The sequence below is a fragment of the Carcharhinus amblyrhynchos genome, chromosome 23 (assembly GCF_965287045.1).
Source record: "Carcharhinus amblyrhynchos chromosome 23, sCarAmb.v2.hapA, whole genome shotgun sequence".
NCBI classification, from domain to species: domain Eukaryota; kingdom Metazoa; phylum Chordata; class Chondrichthyes; order Carcharhiniformes; family Carcharhinidae; genus Carcharhinus; species Carcharhinus amblyrhynchos.
Window position 1 is genome coordinate 36,720,802 of NC_137346.1, and position 25,522 is coordinate 36,746,323.

Consider the following 25,522-nt stretch of genomic DNA (forward strand, 5'->3'; position numbering starts at 1 on the left):
TAATTGTTATGAACTTATATTTATTCCTACAGGCTCACTGGAGCTATGCTGTATTAATACACATACCGGAAATGAAGCAATAGATTTAACATAAGAAACGCCCAACCAAAAAAAAAGGCACTGTGAGGAGGGCAAGGAAGGTAAAAGCAAGGTGTGATCTTGCCCTGCTGCAGTAGTAGAGGACATAAGGGAAAAAGCTGAATGGTAAGTAGAAAGGTGGGGTAAGTTGTTAATCATTTTATCATTTGTAGTCTCAGAGGTCATTTCTGTGGTTTGTAGTCGGTAAAGGTTAAATTCGGTAGTAACGAGGAGCAGGAAAGAAGGACCCTAGAGAATTGAATACAATCTGAAACAAAGCATCTTTCAAAAGTTTAATCTAAATGGGCAAGACATGTCAGGAGAGTTCAAGCCGTGTTCTGCTCTTCATGCTCCATGTGGTCGGCCAGGAATGTTTCCAGTGCCCAGAGCCAGAACGCGTGCAGGAAGTGTCTCCAGCTGAATCTCCTGGAAGCCCACATTACAGAGCTGGAGTGGCAGCTGGGGACACTGTGGAGCATCCAAGGCAGAGAGTATCATATATAGCGAGTGGCCACACTGCAGGCTTAGACTCCACAGGCAAGAAAGGAATAGGTGATCACCAGGCAGAGCAAGAAAGCTATGCAGGCAATGCAGGAATCTCCTGCGGCTATTACCCTGCAAGACAATTTGGGATACTGTTGCGGGGAATGGACTTTCAGGGGAAAATAGCAACAGCCAAATCCATTGCACTATGGTTAGTTCTGCTGCATTGAGAAGGACTAAAAAGTGTGGTAATGCAATAGTTATGGGGGATTCAATTGTAAGGGGAATAGATAGGTGTTTCTGTGGATGCAAACGAGACTCCAGGGTGGTATGTTGCCTTTATGGTGCTAGGGTTAAGGATGTCTCAGAACAGCTGCAAGTCATTCTGAAGTTGGGGTCATGGTGATACAGTGGTTAGCACTGCTGTCGCACAGTGTCAAGGACCCGAGTTCAATTCCTGGCTTGGGTCACTCGCTATGTGGAATTTGCACATTCTCCTCGTGTCTGTGTGGGTTTCCTCCGGGTGCTCCAGTTTCTTCCCACAGTCCAAAGATGTGCAGGTTAGGTGGATTGGCCAAGCTAAATTGCCCCTTAATGTTAGGGGGCCTAGCTAAGATAAGTACATGGGGTTATGGGGATAGGTTTTGCATGGGATAGTGGTCAACGCAAACTCAATGGGCCAAATGGCATCCTTCTGCACTGTAGGATTTTATGATCTAGATCTATGATCTATTAAGGGGGATGATGAACAGCCAGTGGTCATGGTACATGTTTGCACAAACAACATAGCTAAAAAAGGGATGAGTCCTCAAAGCAGAATATAGTGAGCAAAGAAGCAAGCTGAAAAGTAGGACATCAAAGATAGTGATCTCAGGATTATTATCTGTGCCAAGTGCGAGTCAGAGTAGAAACAACAGGATGAATATTTGACTGAAAAGATGGTGTGAGGGGGAGGGTTTCAGATTCCTACGTAACTGGGACTAGTTCGGTGGGAGGTGGGACCTGTATAACGTGCTCACTTTAAGGTTTTGTACCTGAATGCTTGGAGTATTCAAAACAAAATGGATGAATTAGTTGCACAGATAGATGTAAAGGGGTATGATATAGTGCTTGAAGTTAACCAAGGATGGGAACGAAACATTGAGGGTTATTCAGTGTTTAGGAAGGACAGACAAAAAGGAAAAGGTGATGGAGTTGCATTACTGATCAAAGCTGATATTGATATGAAACTGAAGAAAGGTATTAGCATAGATGATATGGAATCTATATGGGTCAAGTTAAGAAACAACAACGGGCAAAAAAAATTAGTGGCAGTGGTATACAGGCGACCAAACATCAGTGTTTTGTTGGGAAAAGCATTAACCAGGAAATCAGAGATGCGTGTGTTAAAGGAACATCTGTGATTATGGGTGATTTAATCAAATTAGTCACTGCAATAGAGGAGGAATTTCTGGAGTGCATAGGGATGGCTTTTTGGACCAATACGTTGAGGAACCAACAAGGGAACAGGCCATCTTGTACTGGGTGTTGTGTGATGAAAAAGGATTTGTTGGCAATCTAGTTGTGAATAAACTCTTGGGGATGAGTAACCATAATATGGTAGAATTCTTTATCAAGGTGGATGGTGATGTAATTGATTCTCAGATCAGGGTCCTGAATCTCAATAAAGGTACCTATGTTAGTATGAGGCATGAATTGGCCATAATTGACTGGGAAACAGTACTGAAAGGAAAGATAGTGGACAGGCAAAGGCAGGCATTTAAAGAATGAACAGATGAACTCCAGAAATTGCTTATTCCTGTTTTGCGCAAAAGTGATACGGGAATTGTGGCCAAGTCATAGCTCACAAGGAAAATTAGAAATAGTATCAGATTCAAGGAAGGAGCATGCAAATTGGCAAGAAAAAGCAATACGCCTGAGGATTGGGAGCAGTTTAACACTCAGCAAAGGAAGACCAAGGGATTGATTAAGAAGGGAAAAGTAGAGTATGAAAGTAAGCTAGCAGAGAACATAAAAACTGGCTATAAAAGTTTCTATATGAATGTAGGCCCCTCACAGAGACAGGAGAATTCATAATGGGAAATGAAGAAATAGCGTAGGAATTAAATTTGTACTTTTCTTTAGTCTTCACAAATGTATCAAAAGTTCCAAGAGAAACAAGGTTTAATGAGGATCTGAAGGAAATCAGCATTAGTGGAGAAATGGTTTTGGGGAAATTGATTTGATTTGTTTTGATTTGGTTTGATTTATTATTGTCATGAAAAGTATTGTTTTCTGCATATTATACAGACAAAGCATACCATTCATAGAGAAAGAAAGGAGAGTGTGCAGAATGAAATGTTACAGTCATAGCTAGGATGTAGAGAAAGATCAATTTAATGCGAGCTAGGCCTATTGATGGCAACAGAGAAGAAGTTGTTCTTGAATCGATTGGTATGTGTCCTCAGACTTTTGTATCTCTTTCCCAACAGAAGAAGGTGGGAAAGAGTATGTTGAGGGTGCGTTGGGTCCTTAATTATGCTGGCTGCTTTGCTGAGGCAGCAGGAAGTTTAGACAGTGTCAATATCTGGGAGGCTGGTTTGAGTGATGAACTGGGCTTCGTTCACAACCCTTTGTAATTTTGTGCGGTCTTAGACAGATCAGAAGCCATACTAAACTGTGATACAACCAGAAAGACTGCTTTCTATAGTCGATCTGTAAAAATTAGTGAGAGTCATAGAGGACCTGCCAAATTCCCTTATTCTTCTGAGAAAGTAGAGGCGTTGATAGCTTTCTTCACTGTAATGTTGGCATGAGCGGACCAGGATAGCTTGTTGGTGATCTCGACACCTGAAAACCTGAAGCTCTCGATCATTTCTACTTCATCCCCATTGATGTGCTTCCTGAAATTGATGACTATTTCCTTAGCTTTACTGACATTGAGGGAGAGATTATTATCGTTGCACCAGTTCACCAGGATCTCTATCTCTTTCCTGTACTCTGTCTCATCATTGTTTGAGATCTGACCCACTCAGTGCTACCATCAGCAAACTTGAAAATTGAATTGGAGGAGAATTTAGCCATACAGTCATAGATGTATAAGGAATGTAGTAAGAGGCTGAGGACACAGCCTTGTAGGGCATCAGGGTTAAGGATGATCATGGAGGAGGTCTTGTTGTCTATCACTACTGATTATGGTCTGTGGGTTAGGAAGTTCAGGATCCAGTTGCTGAGGGAGGAGCCAAGCCCCAGACCATGGAGTTTGGAGATGAGTTTCGTAGGATTAATGGTGTTGAAGTCTGAGCTGCACTCAATAAATAGGAGTCTGACATAGGTGTCTTTGTTATCTAGGTATTCCAGGGTTGAGTGCAAGGCCAGGGAAATGGCGTCTATAGTGGATCTGTTGTACTGGTAAATGAACTGTAGTGGAGCCAAACAATCTGGGGGTCCGGAATTGATTTTTGCCATGACTAACCTTTCAAAGCACTTCATAATGATGGATGCCAGAGCCACCAAATGATATTTATTAAGGCACATTGCCTTTGGTACCGCAGTGATGGCCGTCTTCTTGAAGCAGATAGGGACCTCATAATGTTGTAAAGCGAGGCTGAAGATGTCTGCAAATACCCCACCAGCAGGTCCATGCAGGATCTGAGTGCTTGTTTAGGTACCCCTTTAAAGCCAGTTGCTTTCCATAGTTGACCTTCGAGAAGACTGCTCTGACATCTGCAATGATGACGTTGGATACAGCTTCATCCGAGGCTTCTGGGGTGGTTGTCATGCTCTCGCTGACCTCTTGCTCAAAACAGGCATAGAATGCATTGAGCTCATCAGAGAGGGATGTGTTGGTACTGGTGATTTTACATGCCTTCATTTTGTAGCCTGTTATGACTTGCAGACCTTACCATAGTCGGCGGGGGTCCATGTGGCTAGCCAAGGACTTTAGCTTGGTCCGATATTGTCTTTTGGCTTCTTTGATGGATCTCCTTAGATCTCTTTTATTCTTTCTCCAAAATAATTCCTTTGGTCCTGGCAAAATTATTTCTCCACATATTTAATCTTTTCAGAAATGCAAGAAATTCTCATAGATAGGTTTGTTTTTTTTTCTGGAATGGCATTTGGATGAATCTTAATTTACTTTTAATGTTTATTGGCACGTATAACACACACCAGACTGATTCATCCAAATTTGTTATTGTGTGAATTTCAAATCCTGTGCTATAAACTAGTTACAGTTGCTGATGATATAAATAGCCACGAAATTACAGTTGCCATAAACATTTATGACAACAAAAATATGAAATCCTGAGCAGACATGTGTTGACTCTGTTGCATAATTAATTCCTGACTGATCTCCACTTGGTCCAAAAATTTAGATAGTTTTAGACATTGAAGATGTATTTGCCTGTCCACTCCTATTGTGGTATTTGTTATTTCCTGGGTAATTGTTGATTTGAGATTGGGGAGAGTGTAAGCCACCAGATCGTAGCTCATGCATTGTATATTTACAGTGCTGCTACTACCCATACAAGGAACTGCTATTCACTAAGTCTCTACTGATTGTAAGGTCATGACACACAGGATTGCTTCTATTATTCTCCTTGTACTTAGTGAAACAGAATGAGCAGGAGTAGAGAACAGGTCTGGGGATGTTGAATGGCACCAAACCAAATTATTTAGCCATTTTACCTATTGGCTTAAATGTATTAATGTGGCAGGTGCTTCTGGAAGCTTCACAGAGGTAGTTAAATAGCTGTGGCATCTGTTTCAGAAGGACCTACAAACTATGTCACATAGAGGAATATCAGTATCAGTAACAATCAAAGAAACCTCACTGATGTTCAGTAACAATAGTATGGAGTGAGTAAATGTTGGTACATAGTGGGTGAAGTGTGCTGAGGTTGTGATCATGGTGCAATGTTTGTGCCTTGTTACTATCCGGTTAAGGATCAGTAATTTTTTGTTTCATGTACACAAAGTTTGAAATCTAAGTTATCCACTCATAGAATAAAGCCACAAGATTTCATGGTTTTAAGCGAACAAAATAAACTTTACCAAACAAAGTCAAAAAAGCAAATCAATCTGCAACATACTTTACTCTCAGTCATTCAAAAATAATATGAGGTAGGTGTGAATTAACAGGAAAGCTATAGCCTACCTTATTACACTGTACCTTAAATAGCAGGTATGTTTAAGATAGGTCTTCTGGATTTCAGCCAGGAGTTGACCACTGTTAATCACAATACCTCAGTAAAACTCAAACTCCCTCATCAGGGATTTTTAACTCTTCACTTGAATATCTGCCTCTAAATTCCCTTGAAAGTCACTTAATTTGTATTGCCTCAGTGACAGCTCACCTCACAATGGTTCAATCCCTCTTCCTAAAATTGCATTCCACAGCATTCACAAAGCTGCGTTCCTGCCTCTAATTGCTGGCCAGCTCTGTCGCAAACTGCTAGTTTCAGTTAGCTGGCACTGCCCTAGGGTTTCTCTAAACTCTAGTCACCTTGCTGCACCTAGCCATAAATGATTCTGAACCCTAAGCCTCTTTAGCATGGATAAGTGATGATCAGCATTCACTGAGCTTCTGAACACAACAAATCATACCACTGAGTTCAGCTTTAACAGCACCATGCGTGATTTCCCAACCATGCATGCCCCAAGATTGGAAATTTCCACCCAAGGTCAACAGCTCTTTCAATGGGGTCTGCTGAATTTTCTGTCCTGGCTGCTATGATTCCTGTTGTGGGCAGAAATTCCCTACCATAATGTTCTCATGGGATCCCCTCTAGGTCCAGTTCTTGCAAACATTTTTGTTGAGTGTCATGCAAAATGTGCTTTTGATGGAATGCCATTAACCCCCTACTCCTTGAATATTTCCATTATGTGAATGATGCGTCCACTATATTTAAATCCATAGCAGCATTTAATAATTTTTTTGTAAGCCTTCATGGACTCCATCCTGCACACAAGTTCACCTTTGAAATGGAGTAGTCAAATGAGCTCTCTTTCTTTGATGAAAAATCTACCAAGGGCTTCTCTACCAAGATCTACCGTGAGCCTTCCTACATTGGTCAAAACAGGTGCATGATTCTTATAGTTCCATGAGTTGCAAGATTGGCTATATTGGCAATCTTTTAACGAGGGCCCAAGACATTTGCTCACCATACAAACTTGATGGTGAAATAGGGCACATCAAGACATGCTTTGGGATAATGGCTGCCCTAACCAGATTGTTTTGCACTGTATGATGCAAATACTCATGAACAGACCTAAGGTTGGAATTTTTGGCCCTGAAAAGTGCCCAATCCAAACCAGATTACCCTGGAAGTGCATGCTATCTTGAAACTTTGAGCAACAGGTGAAACTAGTTGCTTCATACTGCTACTATACAGTAGCTATGCGAGTGGGATTAACTAATAACAGGATGCTGCTGCCAAGCTAAAAAAGCATACAGCCTATCACATAAATGAATAATGTTGTTTATGAATTTCAGTGCGATGCTAGTTATGTAGGCAATATGTCGTAAAAACTGGCAGATCGTATCAAACAGCATGCCTTTCTGCTGTTCTCAATGGGAAAGGTCTCAAAACACAGGGCAGGATATTCCATCCTACCCACCATATGTTTAATGGTGGTAGGGGAAGACCTCCACTGACCAGCAGCAGAGTCCTTTGGTCCTGTTGTTTCCTGTCGAATGTACTCCCACCACTGTGAAAACCACAGTGGAGATATGCCATTGATGGGACCAGAAGACCCTGTCAGCGTGAACAGCCAGAAAGTTCCAGCTACAGTGTCCAACATTAGATGTGATTCTACAATTACTAAATAATCTACAGTGTGCTAAAAATTACACTGACAATCAATTTAAGATTGTCAGTCAGGCTTACAATGTGAAACATTTGTGTGTATTGAAAACTGCATATATTAATACACATGACCCTGTTCTTTCCAAACAAAAAGAATATGTACACACATTGGGTGGAATTTTACATGCGTGAAAATGGGAGGGCTGATAACCCATTTTTCGGATGAGTTTTCATGAACTTATGCACTTAATTTTTGAAGATATAGGCAAGACTGTTTCTAGCCACTTCAGGCAGTGGGCAGGGCCTAATTCACCAGACAGCCTGCAGCTCAGATCAGAACCATAAACTGCACATATGCAGGAAAATCAGGAAAAAAAAGGTCTCCTGACAGAACTCGCACAATACAGCCAGATACAGTCTCCCAATCACCCGCCATGGACATTGGAGAACACCCATAACATTACCGACCCCTAACCCTCATATCAATCCCACCTGGGACACCCTCCCCCTGCCCCACACCAACATCACCCTGGACTCTCTCTCCTTACCCTCACACCAACCCCACCCCTGGCCCCCTCCCAATCCCCCAGACCCCTCCCCAGACTTCCTTCCCTTACCCCACATCAATCCCACCTTGGACATCCACCCAATCCCCCCAGACTCCCCCTGGACTCCCAATCTCCCACTCCACATCAGTCTCCCCCCCAGACCCCCTTATCACCTACCCTGGCCCCAATGGCTGACTGACATGACCCTCTCTGCTCCTGCCCCTGATCAAGCCAGAGGAACAATCCATGCCCCCCCCTCCCTCCATCAGCACACTGACTTGGTTTCCCCTTCATGGTAAGAATGCAAATAGCATTAAACTCTTTGGATTGCTCTAAAGGGCGTGTGACTTGCCCAAACTGCCTAAAGCTGATCTTCCCTAGCAAGGGACTGTGCCATAGAAACTCCAGGAATGGACAGACATGCAGGCAGCGCAGGAAGAATGGCCTCCAGGAAGACAGCTATCCATTTTCCAGATGCCAATCTGGCCAGGTTGCTAGAGGCAGTGGAGGCAAGGCAGGAGACCCTCTTTGCCCAGAAGGACACCATGCCAGAGGAAGGGATGGAAACACGGCCTGGAAGACAGTGGCAAAATGAGTTAGTGCCAGGGCACTGGCCAGGAGAACCAGGAAGCAGTGCTACAAAAAACTGAATGATCTAATTCAGGCAGTAACCTCATCTAACAACTTCCCTCTAAATGACCCCAAGATTCCCACCCCCCCTCAGCCCCTGACCTCCAAGTATCTCCCTTCTCGCACTCCTCATCACAGCCCTTGCTCTCTGAGATCCACAGCCTGAAACCCTACAGAACTCATGCCATCATATTTGACATGGCTCCTTCTGTCCCCACAGAAGAATACCTGGAAGTGGACGAAGACAGGGGGAGGTGTACCCAAGATCTGGGTCCTCGTCCCCTTTGAGGAGCGGGCACAGGAGTTTGTGGGAGATGACAGCATGTGGACCATTAGTGACTGCATGGTTAGAATGGAGCATAGAAGTGAACACCTACCAATCTTCCACTTGTTGGAGAAATCTCAAATAAGTTGCATTCAGCCCAGATTCCTCTCCCTCCATTGCGCTCAACCTTGTGTCCTGTGTTGCAGGAAGGGACCCCGATGCACCTGGGCCATCTGGCATTGCGGCCTCTACTGCTGCTCCCACACATTCTGCCTCTGTCAGCTCGGAAGACTCCTTGGGGAAGCAAATGTAAGCACCTCTGAGACCGACACCAGTTTTGCGCCAGCTTACACCTTACAACTCACCATCCCAGAGACTCTCACATCAGTGGGTCAAGTTAGTGGCGAGGCAACTGGGTCGCTCTCTGGTACCATGACACATCTGCTGATGTACATCAGGTGAAGGAGGAAATGTCCAGGGTCATTGGCATATGAGGGACTGCTGGAGGGGAAGTTTCAACTGGTCCCAGGCTACATGCTGGGCCTCTGTGATCATTTCTCCCTCAACTACTGGAGATGCAGCAACAGAGCCAAGGAATGTAGGAAGGGCTGACAGCAGCACTTGGCCAACTGAAAGACTGTTGGAGGAGCCCCAAAGCTTTTAGGCAGACCATCTATTGCTTGTCTTGCGTGGTTCCAAGGCCAAGCGCGGTGTCCATGGTGAAAAGCCTGGAGCAGGAGATCCTCATTATGAGTAGCAGAGGCCAAGCGATGGCCGAGTCACAGCAGGCCACAGCAGAGTCCCAGGGGGCCACGGCCAGTCACAGTAGGCCACAGCTAAGGGCCTCAACATGCTTCTCAAGATTCTGCAGCCCATGGCTAAGAAGCTCGAGTCTTGCAGGGGACCCAACTGGACAGTGCTGAGACACAGCAGGCTATGGCTGCAGCCTTTGAAGATGTGGTCCATTCAGAGGGCCATCGGAAAAGGCTCAACCACCATGGCAAGAACACAAGAGGCCAGGTGATACCAGAGTTCTGGAGCTTACTGCAAAAGCACCAACATTCCATGGACTGACCCGGAAGAACCCTGAGGGAGGAGGGAGGACTCGAGCCTGTGCCGGGGCCTTCTACCCAGGGGACTGCAGCTGTGGCTACACCTTCTGACTCCCCCCTTCTTGACACTGGGGCATCTTAGAGGCAGCTGGATGAAGAGGGCGTCATGAATACCTGGCACCTGGAAGTCAGGTAGGGCCCTCAGGTTCCAGGCCCTCCAGAAGACGTTCACCAAGGGGTGGGAAGGAATCTCTTGTGGGTTCTGGGGATGCCATGGTCACGGCAGATGCTGTAAGTCGCTGCCAATGTCACAGGAAATTGTAAAACTCCAAGCTGGGAGTTGGTTGGGTGCAGTGGAAAATGAAATCAATGTACTGCAACACAGATGTGGGGTATGGCAGGCACTGGCCACCTGCACCTCTGAGGTACATCCTGGAGAGCACCAAGAAGTAATAGTAGGCCATGTAATGTTCAGAAGTTGTAGCAGCACTAAGATGGTACAGGTGAAGAGCAACACGAGGCAATTAGAATATTAAAGCACTTTAAAGTCTTACATTCACATGTTTATATATTCTCACTTATTTTGAAAGCACTATTATTGCCAACAATAAATGTAATTTCACCCCACACCTGTGACTAACTTGTCTCTAATTAGTCTCTCACAGGAATGTACTTACACCGGCAATCTCTGGAGGGATGTTGCACGTTGATGTCAGTGGGCAAGGCCCTCAATGCACTGCTACTGAGAAAATCAAGGTGCTCAAATAACTCATTGGCTAAAGTGAATGGCATGCATTCGCAGCGACTTATAGCATCTGCCATGAGAGATTCCGTTCCCTGCCAACCCCAGGGTCCTGCAAGGGGCTTTAGTACTCCCCTACCCACCATGCAGACATGTGCATGCGGAGCTCAGGTAGGACTCAGACTAGTTTGCACCACAGCATCATCACAATGGAGCATAGTGAGTCGTCACCACCCTCCTGTCTGCCACAGAAACTCGCAAACTCAGCATACCCAGGTCCACCACTTTGGTATTACAATGTTGCAGGACATTGTGCAAGGGAGAGGCGGGGGGTGGGGGTGCGGGTGGAGGAAGGAGGGGAAAATGGAACCAATATGCTGCAACACAAGCCCTAGTTACCAAAGCGCATGGCAATCAGGGCCTCCCTCACTGCCTTGCATGCCTGATCCTTGCTGCCACCAACCCTCCATCGCCTGGGCGGTGTTGCTCATTTTCCTCCTCCCCTTCCTCCTCCTCCTCTTGCTGGGTAGCCTTCTCACCAGTGAAGCCTGGCTGGTCAGCCTCCACGTCCTCCTCCTTCTCCAAAAGGTCTTCTTGCTGCTGCGCCAGTTTACGTAGGGCACAGCACACCATCACAATGCTGGACAATATCAGGGGGCTAGAATGGGCCAGGCAGTTGAACCAAATTGTGGGGAGCTTTATGCACCTCACTATTGAATAGGTGGCAACATGAGCCTCATTGTATCAGGTCTCTGCATCAGTCTCAGGTCTCCACTTAAGCATCATCAGCCAAGTTCAAAGTGAGTATCCCATGTCCCCCATGAGCCATCGCTGCACTCTGGGCTCCCCCTCAAAGACCTCCAGAACATCAGAACTCCACAATATGAAGCTGTCATGCACACTGCCAGGGTATCTAGTATAAACATGAATGATATTCAGCTGATGGTCACACAGCAATTATACATTTATTGAATGGAAACCCTTTCTGTTCATGAAATTTCCTAGATGGGCCTTGATGGCGATGTGGGTGCAGTCTATAGCCCCCTGCACATTTGGCATCCCCATGATGGCCATGAATCCTGCAGCCCAGTCTTCCTGTTAGGCCTGGTTCAGGTCATATTTAATATTCTGGCCAGCCCAGGCATACAGGGCATCCGTGACTCCATTTACACACTTGTGGATGGGTGGTTGGGAAATGCCATAGAGGTCTCCACTGGTGGTGTGGAAATACCCGTAAATGCTTAACTTTCACAGCCACTGGGAGTGGGTGACCCCCATGACCTGAGTGCCAGGTCCTGTAACAAATGGCACAGGTGTTGCACTGTCTCCTTTCAGAGCTGGAGTCATCAGCGGCACGCAATGTCCAGCAGTTGCTCGAAGGACACTCATATACTGAACTGCTGGGGTCTCTACTCCCTCCTTCTTCTGTGCCCCCCCTCACCCCCCACCAAACCCTGCCTTTGGTAGTCTTCTTCCTCTATGCCTGCAAGTGATAAGGCCTGGGCCTCCTCTGCTCGCAATTCATTCTCCTGTTCCTCCTCAACCCCAACAGCAATCAAAAGAACTGCAAGATCAATGGGTTGCACTGCAAAAGCCATTTCATTAATCTGAAGGGGCTGGCGGAGTTTTGGGAAGGGGAAAGATATATGAAGAGGTTAAAGAACTCTGCTCACCCCCAGGCCAGCACCACACATTCCCCATACACTGTCCCCACCCCCCCCAAAGCCCCCCAGCACTACACATTCCCCATAGCCCTCCACAGACCTCCAGCACCGCATACATCCCGTACCTCCACACAGCCCTACAGCATAGACACACTCCCCATATCCCCTGCCAGAGATCCCCAGGAACACACACTTCGCATACCCCCCATGACATCCCATTGTGGCAACAAAGACCCTCTACTTCACCCCCCCACCCCCACACACAAGCACATACCCAGAAACCATAAAGTGGTGGCCACAGACAGTGCTGCTTGACAACTCCCAAGGCTGCAGCATTGCCACATCAGAGAGATTCCTGCCTATCCCCACTTGCAACAGTGCTGCTGCCTGCACTGGGACCCAGAATCAGCACTGAAATTCGAGGTCAGCACTCTGAGCCGGGTCTGTGCTGAGAGTCTGAGGTTGGACCTCATGAGCAACAACAGTCTCCCTCCCTCCGACAACTTGCAGGACCTCCTGGCCTGAAATGTAACATGGCCACCACGAAACAACCCCCTCTGAGCAGCACGGAGCAGTTTGAACGCAGAGACCAATCTCCTCATTCACCCACACTAATCAAGCACCTGAATCTGACTTTTATAAAGGAGGTGCTTTCCTAACTGATACGGCTGCAGTGAACAAGGTTGTTAAGGCAGGTGACCTGGGATGATTGGGAGTGAAGCTCACTAATGACATTGTAATGAATGCAGAAAAATGCAAATTGATGTTTTGCCCATTTTGGGTTTGCTTCCAATCATGCCAATTTTCTTTGGTAAAATGGGAATAGGCGCAAAAACGGGCATCATTCCCACGAGTTAAATTGCGTCCGGTTTTACATTTTCCCACCACAAAATGGGCATGATGAGGTCATAAAAATACCACCCATTGTGCTTGTTTCAGCTCAACAAAATACATGGTAGTCATTCATTTGTTCATTCTTCATGGTAATGTCTTGACAAATCAGAGTCGAGCTGCTTTAAATTTTCAAACAATGCTTGGCAGTTGGATAAAAGCAAAGTACCGAGGATGCTGGAATCTGAAACAGAAACAGAAAATGCTGGAAAATCTCAGCAGGTCTGACAGCAACTGTGGGGAGAGAATAGAGTTAACATTTTGAGTTTAGGTGACTCTTTGTTAGAGCTAAGAGCAAAGGGAATCAGCAGAGATTTATACCATGAGGGTGGGGGATATGGATGCAGTGGGACAAAGGGAATGTACATGATGATACCAAAGGTTGAGGAAGTGCTAAAAGTGTCCATCAAGTGATCAGAATGTGTAATGGCAGAACAGAAGTACAGATGGTATAGGGACCATCTGGGGAATATAGCAGTTGCCTGGGGAATATAGCAGTTGCCCTGAAAGTGTGTGTGTGTGTGTGTGTGTGTGTGTGTGTGTGTGTGTTGAGGGGGGTTAGCGGGTGCAGAGGCGCATGCTGGAAGAGGGGGGGCTGGAATGGAGAAGTGGAAAAATACAAGTGAGAACAAAGGTTGATAAAATGAATGAATGAGCTGAAATGAAACAAAATAAAATAAATGGAAATAGGATGAAGGTGGAGGAGAGAGTTCATGCTTTGAATTTGTTGAAGTCAATGTTTAGTCCAGAAGGCTGTAAAGTGCCCAATCGGAAGACGAGGTGCTATTCCTTCAGTTTGCTTTGGGGTTCACTAGAACATTGTAAAAGGCCAAGGATGAACATGCGGACAGAAGAGTAGAGTGGTGTGTTGAAATGGCAAGCGACAGGAATGTTTGGATTCTGCTTGCGGACAGACCGAAGGTGTTCAGCAAAGCGGTCACCCAGTCTGCATTTGGTTTCTCCGATGTAGATTAGACTGCATTGGGAGCAACGAATGCAATAGACCAGATTGAAGAAGATGCATACGAAATGCTGCTTCACCTGAAAGGGGTGTTTAGGACCTGGGATGGTGAGCAGGGAGGAGACAGAGACACGATGTTGTACCTTCTACATGGTTATATGGAAAGGTGCCGTGGGCAGGGGGTGAGGTGTTGGATATGATGGAGGAGTGCACCATGGTGTCCCAGAGAAAACGGTCCCTGAAGAGTGCGGCAGGGGAGGGTTGACAGGAAGATGTGTTGAGTAGTGCCATCATGCTAGGGTTGGCAGAAATGGTGGAGGATGATCCTTTGAGTGCGAAGACTGGTGAGATGAAAAGTGAGGGAAAGAGGGAACCTATCCTGGTTCTGGGAAGGAGGGGAGGGGGTAAGAGCAGTGGTCCGGGTGATGGGTTGGACACAGTGAGAGCCAATCAATCATGGTGAGTGGAAAACCACAACTGAGAAGAAGGAAGATATATTGGCAAAGCTATTTTGAAAAGTGGCATTATCAAGGCAGATGCGGTGGAGGTGGAGGAACTGAAAGAATGGGATGGAGTTCTTACAGGATGTGGAGTATGAAGAGCTGAATACGGCTGTTATCTAAACCATTTAAATTAAATTTTATTTTTTATTTAAGGTATGACTTGCCTGTTAATTCATGTTTAATTTACCTTGGTTCTAATTCCTGCAACAGTAAAAGTTACTGAAAAAGAAAGCGAACTGGTAATTTCTTTACTGGGGATCATTCAGTACATTTGATTATTTTGGTTTAGGTTTGATCATAATAGCTTCATTGGAAATCCCTTTTTGATTAACACATCCAATTCAGGATAGTGGGTGGGCTTCTGATTCTGCTACTCCAATCAGAGGGATGACAGCTCTTAGTCTCAACAGCATCATTGTGAAAACTGATCACTGCTAAGGCAACTAGGAGACTTTGGGACATCTTCTGGAAAATGAACTAAAACAAAGTAAGGGGACAAAGGTTTTAGGGAAGCCTCAATGGGAGAATCATCAGGGCCATAGGGTCTGCCTTCACTGCCAATGATCCCTTCTTTGGGATTGGAGACTTTGGCCTCAACCTGGAGTTGGGCTGCTGTCTCTGTTCCTGGCCTAGGAGTTTTGTGTGAACAAAAGGAAAGCTGGGATAGAAGAGGTGACTTGCAAACTTGCCTGCACCATGAATCAAGCCAATTAAGGCACTCATTAGGAGCACAGTTTTGATTCTCTATAAATTTTCGGGGCGGGGGGGGTGAGGTCGGTGGGAGCATGAAGGGCAGATAGCCTTCATGAACTATTTAATGTAGGCCAATACAAGCGTGGCAATCAAGAACAGGGTCAGCTGCATTTTGAGAAAACCAACTAGTAAGTTATGGTGAATAAGTTAAATGAAGTGGACGAACTTGTTCCATCACAGGATAATTCTAGAACATCTTTACAATTCCCATATTGCTATTCTATCCCAGGTTCCATGTTTCCATCTGAACTCTGAAATGTGATAAGTCTGCACTTACTATTCTTCCAAATTTATAAGTTACTATCTAAATAAGAACCAGAGCAATGTGTGCTTAAGTGAATCAGAATGTAGTCTGCATTTCCAGTGACCAATCTCTGTTCCCACCCAGCCACTAATTGGCAGGCACATCCCTGACCCAATTGACTGCTCACCCTCGCCAAAATAATGGAAAGTTTTTGCTTCCTGTCAGGGTTAAGCTTATGAGTCAGAAATGAACCTGTGTTCTGTTTCCTGCCTCCACCAGAAAAACCTGGCCCTCACTAAAGTTTCCAAGTTTCCCTTCCCTTTGTTCATATATCCACATTAAAGTTGTCTAAAAAACCATCAGTAAAGTTTATTCTGCACTTATTCCACCACTATTCACACACTGGTTTTCCTCCAGGTTGCTCTGGTTTCCTCCCACAGTCCAAAGATGTGCTGGTTAGGTTGATTGGCCATGCTAAAATTGCCGCTTAGTGTCCTGAAATGTGTAGGTTAGAGCGATTAGTGGATGGATACGGGATAGGACCTTGGTGGGATTGTGGTCTGTGCAGACTCGATGGGCCAAAAGGCCCCTTTCTGCATTGTAGGGTTTCGATGATTCTATGATTCTTTTCCTTGTTGATACCTTATTCTGCACAATCACAAAGGAAATCTCTGGACAAAGTACAAACAGAATGTAATCAATTTATTCCTTGTCTTTGTGATATGTGAGCAGTGTCAATGTTTTTCATTATGTTTAGCCGCTAACCTATGACTTCTTCTAAGCAAAAGATCTATTGAATGAATAAGTATGGTGGCTGCCTATGGGATTTCACGCCAGCCAGGATTCAGGTGGCCTAGGTAATAACAATGACTGCACTTCAAAAGTAATTCAATGGTTGTCAAGTACTTTTGGATATCCTAAGAATATGAAAGGCACTGTGCACACAAAGCTATTTCTTTCATTCTTTAGATTATTTATTTTTATTGCTTTGTGGGATGTGGGGATTGGCATAGCCAACATATATTGCCCTCTTTAATTGCCCCTGGGAAGTTGGTAGGAAGTGAGAGGAGCCACCCTCTTGAACCATTAGCATTCCTATGGTGTAGCTGCGTGAGCAATATTGTTAGTAACGGAGTTCCAGGAATCTGATCCAGCAATAGTGAAAGAATGTTAGCATATTTCCATGTCAATGGTGTATGATTCAGAGATAATTTTGCAAGTGGTGGTGTTCTCACGCAGACGTTTGCCATGTTCTTCCTGGTGGTAGAAGTCATGAGTTGAAAGATATTGGCAAAGGACCTTTGGAAAGTTGTTGTAGGAAATCTTGAAGATGGTACAAACTGCTACCACAATGCACAGGTGGGGTAGGGAGTGAATGTTTAATATGGTGGACGGGATGCCTGTCAAGCAGGTTGCTCTGTCATGGCTACAGAATTTATGTGGCTGGACCAATTAACTCTCAGATCAATGGTGATTCCTCAGATGTTGATGGTAGGGAATTCAGAAATGGTAATACCATTGAATAGTGAGGTGGTTAGATGCTCTGTAATTGGAGATGGTCATTCTCTTGGACATTATTGCATAAATGTTACTAGCCAGTTATTATCCCAAGCCTGAATGTTATGTAGAAAGGTCTTACTACCTGTAGACACAAACAGCTTCATTACCTAAGGAGTTGTGGGTGAAACGGGACACTGCAATTATCATCAAATATCTCCACTTCTAACCAGCATTCCCTTGAATTTGTCTTTGTTCTTCACAGCCTCCTCATTTAAGGATTCTATAAATTCTTCTGCATTGCCATGCACTTACAAGTACCTTAAGGGAAGAGTCTTGTGCCCATTGAGAGAACTTCTGAGTTGCTGCATTGCCATGCAGCCAAAGAAGAATACTTCTGATCTTATAATCAGAAAGTCATTGATGAAGCAGCTAAAGATGGTTGAATGTAGAATATTGCCTGGACGAACTCCTGCAGTGATATCCTTGGCTGAGATGATTGACCTCCACTGACCACAACCATTTTCCTTTGTGCTAGCGTGTTCCATTAGTGGAGAGTTTTCCCCTTGGTTCCCATTGATTTCAATTTTATTAGGGCTTCTTAGCGCCACATTCAATCAAATTCTGCCTTGATGTCGAGGGCAGTCATTCTCACCTCACCTGTGGAATTCAGCACTTTTGAACATTGGTTGGAGGAAGGACTGGAGGTGAGTTGTCCAAGAACAATCCAAACAGGCCATAGTTGAACATGTTTTTGGTGAGTGAGTGTTGTTTGATAACAATATTGACAACAGCTCCCATCATTTTGAAATGATTAAAAGTAGACTGATGGTGTAGTAATTGTTTTGGATTTGTCCTGTTTTTGTGTACAGGACATAACTGAGAAATTTTTCACCCTTGACATGGGTGGTACGGTGCACAGCGGTTACCGTGCCAGGGACCAAGTTTGATTCCCGGCCTCCGGTGACTGTTTGTGTGGAGTCTTCATGTTCTTCCCTATCTGCGTGGGTTTCCTCCAGGTGCTCTATTTCCTCCCACACTCCAAAGATGTGCAGGTTAGATTGATTGGCCATGCTAAATTGACTTTAATGTCAGGGGGATTAGCAGGGTAAATGTGTGGAGTTACAGGAATAGAGCCTGGGTGGAACTGTGGTAATTACAGACTTGATGGGCCAAATGGCTGGCTTCTGTACTGTAGGAATTCTATGATTCCTTGATTACTATGCACCAGTTTTGTAGCTGTGCTGGAACAGCTTGGTTAGGGATACAGTTAGTTCTGAAGTTCAAATCTTAAATAGCATAGGCAAGTAGGATGGGACCAATAGACATTTTTGCATCTAATACCTTCAGCAATTTTCTGATATCATGTGGAACAAATCAAATTAGCAAAAGACAGGATCTCAAGACAGATGATAGTTCAACCACATTTCTGTTTATCTGGAGTCATGTGTAGGCTTCTGGCTGGAGATGGTTGAAAATGCTTCAGTCTTGCCTTTTATACTGACCTACTGGGCTCTCCCATTAGTGAGGATAGGGATGTTCATGGTTCATTCTCCTCCCATTATTTCTTTAATTGTTCACAACCATTCATAACTGGATGTGGCAGAAATCCAGAATGTTGTTTATGATTTGTTTGTTGTAAGATTGCATATTTCTATCTGAAGCATGCTTTTTCCAATCTTTAACATGCATAAAGTTCCTTGTTGTAGCACCACAAGTTTGGCAACTCAATTTTAGGTGTGCTTAGTAATGCTCCTGGCATAATCTTCAATACCTTTCATTGAACTAGGGTTGATCCCTCGGCTTGATGATAATGGGTATCCTGTGTCAGGAGGTTACCAATGTGTGAAATACATTTCTGCTGTTGATGATAGCCCACAATGTACCTAGTTTTGAGCTGCCAAACCTGTCCTGATTCTATCCCATTTAATATGATGATCGTGTCACTCAACATAATGGAGAGTATCCTTAGTTTGTGTCCTCAGAGGATGTCTCATAGAGACTATGCTGTAGTCACTCCTACCAACATTGTCATAAAAAGATGTACTAGCAGCAGGTAGATTTGCAGGCATGAGATCAAATAGGTTTTTCCCTCATGTTGGTTTTCTCATCACTTGCTGCAGGCCCAGCCTGAGAGATACGTCCTTCAACACTCAGCTTATTCAGTTAGTTCTGATGCTATCGCTCTTGGTGATGGGCATTAAAGTCCTCCAACCAGATTGTATGCTGCATGCCTTCTACATTCAGTGCTTCTTCAATGTGGTGCTCAAAATGGAGGCATACTAATTCAGCAAGTGAGACAGCAGTGGATGGTAATCAACAGGCAATTTCCTTGCTGGAACCTCAAAGAATTAATGGGTTCAAAGTTGATATTGAGTCCTCCCTAGGACCATTCCCTGACATATGTGTACCACAGTGCAACTGGAACAGGACCTGCCCAGGGATGTTGATGGAGGTATCTGGGACATTGGTTGAAAGGTAAGTATGATTGGGTGGGATTCTCTGTTATCGACTATTCCTTTCTCGCTGCCTGTGAAAATGGAATTTGGCACTCAACTAAAACTACATTCACTGCAGCAGCACTGGAGAATCCCAGCCACAGACAATGTCAGAGGTCTTTGGCAATTATCTCAGTCTGCTGCTTAAACAGTTTGAATCACAACTTTGACACAAATTCTTAGATAGTAGTAAAGAGGTGTCAATGTGGTCAGCTGGATTGCATGTGCCTGAGCCATATCCGATGTCTTGGACGATGCCAGGTAGTCCATCCCATTTTATTCTTATTTAACCTTTTTGTCATGCTTTGATACAATCAAGTGACCTACTAGTTAGTTTCAGGAACCAACAAAGATTCGACCACATTTCTGTTTATTTGGAGTTACATGTAGGGCACACCAGTTGACAATGGCAGATTTCATTCCCTAAAGGACAACAATAATCTAAATGGGTTTTTACAACAATCTGATCATCACCACCAAATTGAGATTATTTTTTAATTCCAGATTAACTGAGTTGAATTTAAATTTCCCCATTGCTCTGAACTCATTTTTTATGATTTGAACTGATGTCTCTGGAGCTGGAGTTCAGTCCTCTAGCTTACTAGTCCAGTCACATAACTAGAATGCTACCATTCTTGACCATGACTCTACAACTCATCTAGCTCCAGCCATTACTCTGCAACTGGCTTTTCTTTTTCCATTTTCTGGTGAATCCACTATTAGCATAAATGTGATTGTCCTTGAGGCATAAACTGTAATGTCATCCTGAGGGTCAGCCTCAGTTGTATTTGAAGCTGCTCCAGTCACTACATCAGCCTGTCCAGTGACACAGCAACAAGTAGTAATATAAATATGTATAGTATCAAACAGATTCTTTGCAATATTATTTGCAACAGATGGAGAATATGGGAGGATGTAATTCTCAATGCATTGTTTTGCAGCTGGATTGTGTCGTGTATGATCTGGTTTATTCTTTTAAGGCGAAACGATTAATTCAGTAAATAGCCAGTCTTAAATTCAGTTAACAATTGCTCGGAGGAATACCCTGAGAATAATTGAAATGTTTTGTTTTTATTTTGCTGAGGAAGCATTGAAACTGACAAATGCTCTTCCTCCTGTTCATGTATACTGTCATAAGGTAAAACCTCTTTACTTTTGAAAATACGATTTTTCAATGTTCAACTGACAGGAAATGTTGCAATTTGAGATAGAGCAAACTGTTTCAAAATCCAAGGCCACCTTCCAAGGTGAAGGTGAGAAACAGATAAATCATCCTCTGGGAGTCTGATGGGAGAGACATTTTCTCCAATCCAAACACCCACTGAAACTTGTAACTGTCCAAGGAGAGACATTGAAAATGCAAAGTCCTGGATATTGAAATATCTGACAGATACACCTAAAACCTCTTAGAAAAACACAATTAGTGAAGTATTTCAAGGCAAGGCTCCCTAGCCACCAAAGAGAGATTGCAAGTGACACAGGAGGTGTTAAGAAAGTTCACAGCTCAGGGAACAGGTTGGTGCTATTCTCTCTTTCTCTCTTTTGGAATGAGAGCGTTGTCCAGTTTAGAAGCCAACACCACCAGAAACTGGTGAACTGAAATTTTATAAAACTGCAATATTGTCCACAGCTGACTGTATACAAGAAACCGGATAAATTAAATCAACCACAGTTAAAATATCTAAGCCTCAAGGACATTCAAATTATATTCAACTGTATAATTTTAAAACTTTTTTATTGGACTCGAATTCCCTTTATTTCTGACATATATGTGTGTGTTAGTTTAAGTGTATGTGTGCATTTGTGCACATGTCCAGAAGACTGCATGAGGGCCAAATGCCTTTGTATTATTTTTCTCGGGTTCAGTAGTTAATAAGTTGTTTGGTCTTTCTTGAAACAAAGAAAATCTTGTTTGATGGTCTATTTTTTTGCTCACAGCTTAAATAGTTAAATACATTCTGATCCCTGCAATAACCAGAGACAAATCCAGTCTGTTTGCAATTTTGGTGATATAAGTTAATCCTGAGATGAGTTTCTGACCGCATAATCATATTTCCATCAAAATCATCTGTATTCACCTCTGTAACATTTCCCAACTTTGCCTGCCTCTGTTTATCTGCTGCTGAAACCTCGATTCATGCTTCTTACCTCAAGACTTAACTATTCCAAAGTACTCCTGGTTGATCTTCCACATTCAACTCTCTATAAATTTGAGGCCATCTAACACTTTGCTGTCCATATCTTAAAACTCACCAAATGCTGTTCACCTATCAACACTATACTCACTCCCAGGCTGGGACACAGACTCCCAGTCAAGGAGCATCTTGAATTTAAAATCCTTGGGCAGGATTTTTCTCCCTTTCCACGGCATGTTTTGTGGCTCTGCACGGTGGCATGTCGCTCGCTGGCGGCAGGATTTTATAGTCCTGCCATTGTCATTGAGGTTTCCATTGAATGCACCCATTGCCACTGGGAAATCTGCAGCAAGAGTGTACCATTAGTGGGAATGTAAGATCCTGCCAGCTTGAATGGCAGCAAGATTTTGGCATTCATCTTGTTTTCAAACCCTCCATGTTCTTGCTCCCAGGCTATCTCTGTAGTTGCCACAAGCCCCAGAACCCTCTGAGATAACTGTGCTTATATAATTCTGGATGCTTGAGCACTTCCAATTTTAATTACTCCATCTTTTATGGCCATGTCTTCAGCTGCTGAAATCCTAAGTTTTGGAATTTTTTCCCTTATCTTTCTGCCTCTCTATCTCAATTTCCTCCTTAAAACACTCTTCAAAACACATTTTTGACCAAGTTCTTGGTCAGTTAATCTAATATCTCCAAACATGTCTCATTGTCATATTTTTTTCCACAATGCCTTGCTCCTGTTAAGATTCATAACTGAAAAGATGCTATATAAATGTAAGTTATTATGATTGTTGAATACAAACAACTGCAAGAAGTGGCACCTGTGGCATGGCAAACACATCCCAATACTTTGATGTACCAGTGGATCACCAGTGCATTGCACACAGTAGACTGGATGATACAGTTTCTCCCTCTGTTATCTTTATGTTGCTACTTTATCCCACCCCTTTTCTTCTTACTCTCTCCATATCTGTGACTCTGACTTTTCGTTACATCCTTTTGAATGGGAGGAAATGGCTGTCTTGACATGGTGTAGCATGGAAAGAAACCACCAAGCGCTATGAATTATATTTTGTAATGGGGCTACAAGGAAAATGTGACCCCAGCATTCCCCTTAATTCCTACCGCCATCTTTAACCCAGAGGTTCTATTCCCTCATCGTATGCTTTTCTGCCTATTGCATCTGTACCCCTGCATCTTCCATCAGTACTATCCTCTTAGCTTCATCCACGTTGTTAATCCTTAACTCTCCTTTAATTTTCTTCTTTACAATGCTATCACTCAGCCCTTGTTTTATTCTTTCCTCCTAATTCTGCTGTCATTTATTTCTTATCCAGCATGCACTCCAACTCCCCTCCAAATTGTTCACTCTCAATTTCCCTTGTACTCTTACCTTCCATACATTTCGCTCAAAGTAATTCGTTTTCAAATTTGCATCACTTTTTCCATATCATCCAACTCTACAGCTAAATGTGCGCAATCACAACCTCCACCTATTCCTGTCTAATTCTCCATGCCTTCAATTTCGTGTAGTACCTAACCTCAGTCTTCCATCCTAGTTTGGTATCATCTGATAACCTCTTCACTTTGCACTGGATTCACAAAGCTGGTGACTGATGCAAATTACAAACAATAAGAATCACAGCACTGATTCCCGAGGTGCACCTCTATCATTCTGATATCCAAATGACAATTTTCTGATAATTTTATTCCTTTCAAGCCACTTCTTATCCATCCTACCCTGAGGAACTCCTGCAGTTCTCTTGTCCTGGAATGATTGATGTCCAACACCACAACTATTTTCCTGTGTGCTAAGTATAACTCCAACCTACAGAGAGATTTCTCCCAATCCCCATTGATTCCAGTTTTTCTCGGGATCTTTGATACCACACTTGATCAAAGGATACCTTGATGTCAAGGACAATCACTCTCAACTCACCTCTGGAGTTCAGCGTTCCTTTGCATGTTTGAATTAAGGCTAAAATGAGGTAAGGAATTGAGTGACCCTGCTGAATCAAAACTGAGCATCAGTAAGCAAGTTACAGCTCAACAAATGCTGTTTGATAGAATTATTGATGGTCCTTTCCATCACTTTACTGATGACTGAGAGTAGGCTCAACCCTTACCCTACTCCTTATACACCCATGATTGTGTAGCCAAATTCCCTTCCAACTTGATTTTCAAGATTGCTGACACCACCATCGTGGGTCAGATCTCAAACAATGATGAGTCGGAGTACAGGAAAGAAATAGAGAACCTGGTGAATTGGTGTGACAACAATAACCTCTCCCTCAATGTCAGTAAAGCTAAGGGAATAGTCATTGACTTCAGGAAGTGCAATGGAGGACATGCCCCTGCCTAGTTCAACAAAGACGAAGTGGAAATAGTCGAGAGCTTTAAATTTCTAGGTGTTCAGATCACCAACAACCTGTCCTGGTCCCTCCATGCTGACTATATAGTTAAGAAAGTCCACCAACTTTTCTTACTTTCTCTACTTTTTCAGGAGGCTAAGAAAATTCAGTGTGTCTACTGCAACTCTCGCCAACTTTTACAGACGCACCACAGAAAGCATTCTTCCAGGTTGTATCACAGCTTGGTATTGCTCCTGCTCTGTCCAAGACCTCAAGAAACAACAAAGGGTCGTGAACAAAGCCCAGTCCATCATGCAAACCAAACTCTTATCCATTGACTCTAGCTGCCTCAGAAAAGCAGCTAGCATAATCAAGGACCCCACGCACCTCAGACATACTTTCTTCCACATTTTTCTGTCAGGAAAAAAGATGCAGAAGTCTGAGGACACATACCAAAAGACTCGAGGGCAATTTCTTCCCTGCTGTCATCAGATTTTGGAATGGACCTATCTCATAACCTTTCTCTACACCACAGATATAATGGTAACACTACATTCTGCACCCTCTCCTTTCATTCTGTATGTGTGGTATGCTTTATCTGTGTAGCATGCAGGAAATAATACTTTTCGTTGTGTACTAATACATGTGACAATAATAAATCAAATCAAATCAAAATGAGACTGATGGTACAGTAATTGGCTGGGTTGAATTGGTCCTGCTTTTTCTGTACAGGGCATATCTGGGTAATTATTCACATTGCCAGGTAGGTGCCACTGTTGTGGTTATACTGGAACAATACTGTTAATTGTACTGTTATCTGCTATTTACTTTTATGCTCTTGTCTACAAGTTTGCTTCTAATGATTAATTCAGTTATTTTACCTGATATTGATGTAAGACTAATGGGTTTGTAGTTTCCTGGATTTCACTGATCATGTTTGAGAAACATCTGCAACTTCTGCCAACTATCTTGGAACTTCTAACGTAATATCACTTAGCTATTTATAAATTGTTTTAATCTATATTGTACTGCAAAGAATAAGAACATGGGAAATGAAGTAGGTCAATTCACTCCTCCAGCCTGCTCCACTATTCAATTACATTGTGGTTGACCTGCACCTCAACTCCATTTCCCCAACAAAAACTGAAACCCTTCCTAATAAAAATCTATTGATTTCAGTCCTGAAAGTTTCAATAGCTTCTCTATTACAATTTCCTCAGGAGTTTATCCTACCGTATCTACAAGATATAGGCAAAAAGCTAAAAGCAAAATATTGTGGATGCGAGAATCTGAAACCCTTCACCTAGACTCGAAACAATGGCTCTCTCCTCTCCTCACAGATGTTGTCAGACCTGCTGAGATTTTCCAACATTTCCTGTTTTTGTTCTACAAGATTTATTTTCCCCCAACAGGCCTTCTTCCACAGCATCTTTGAT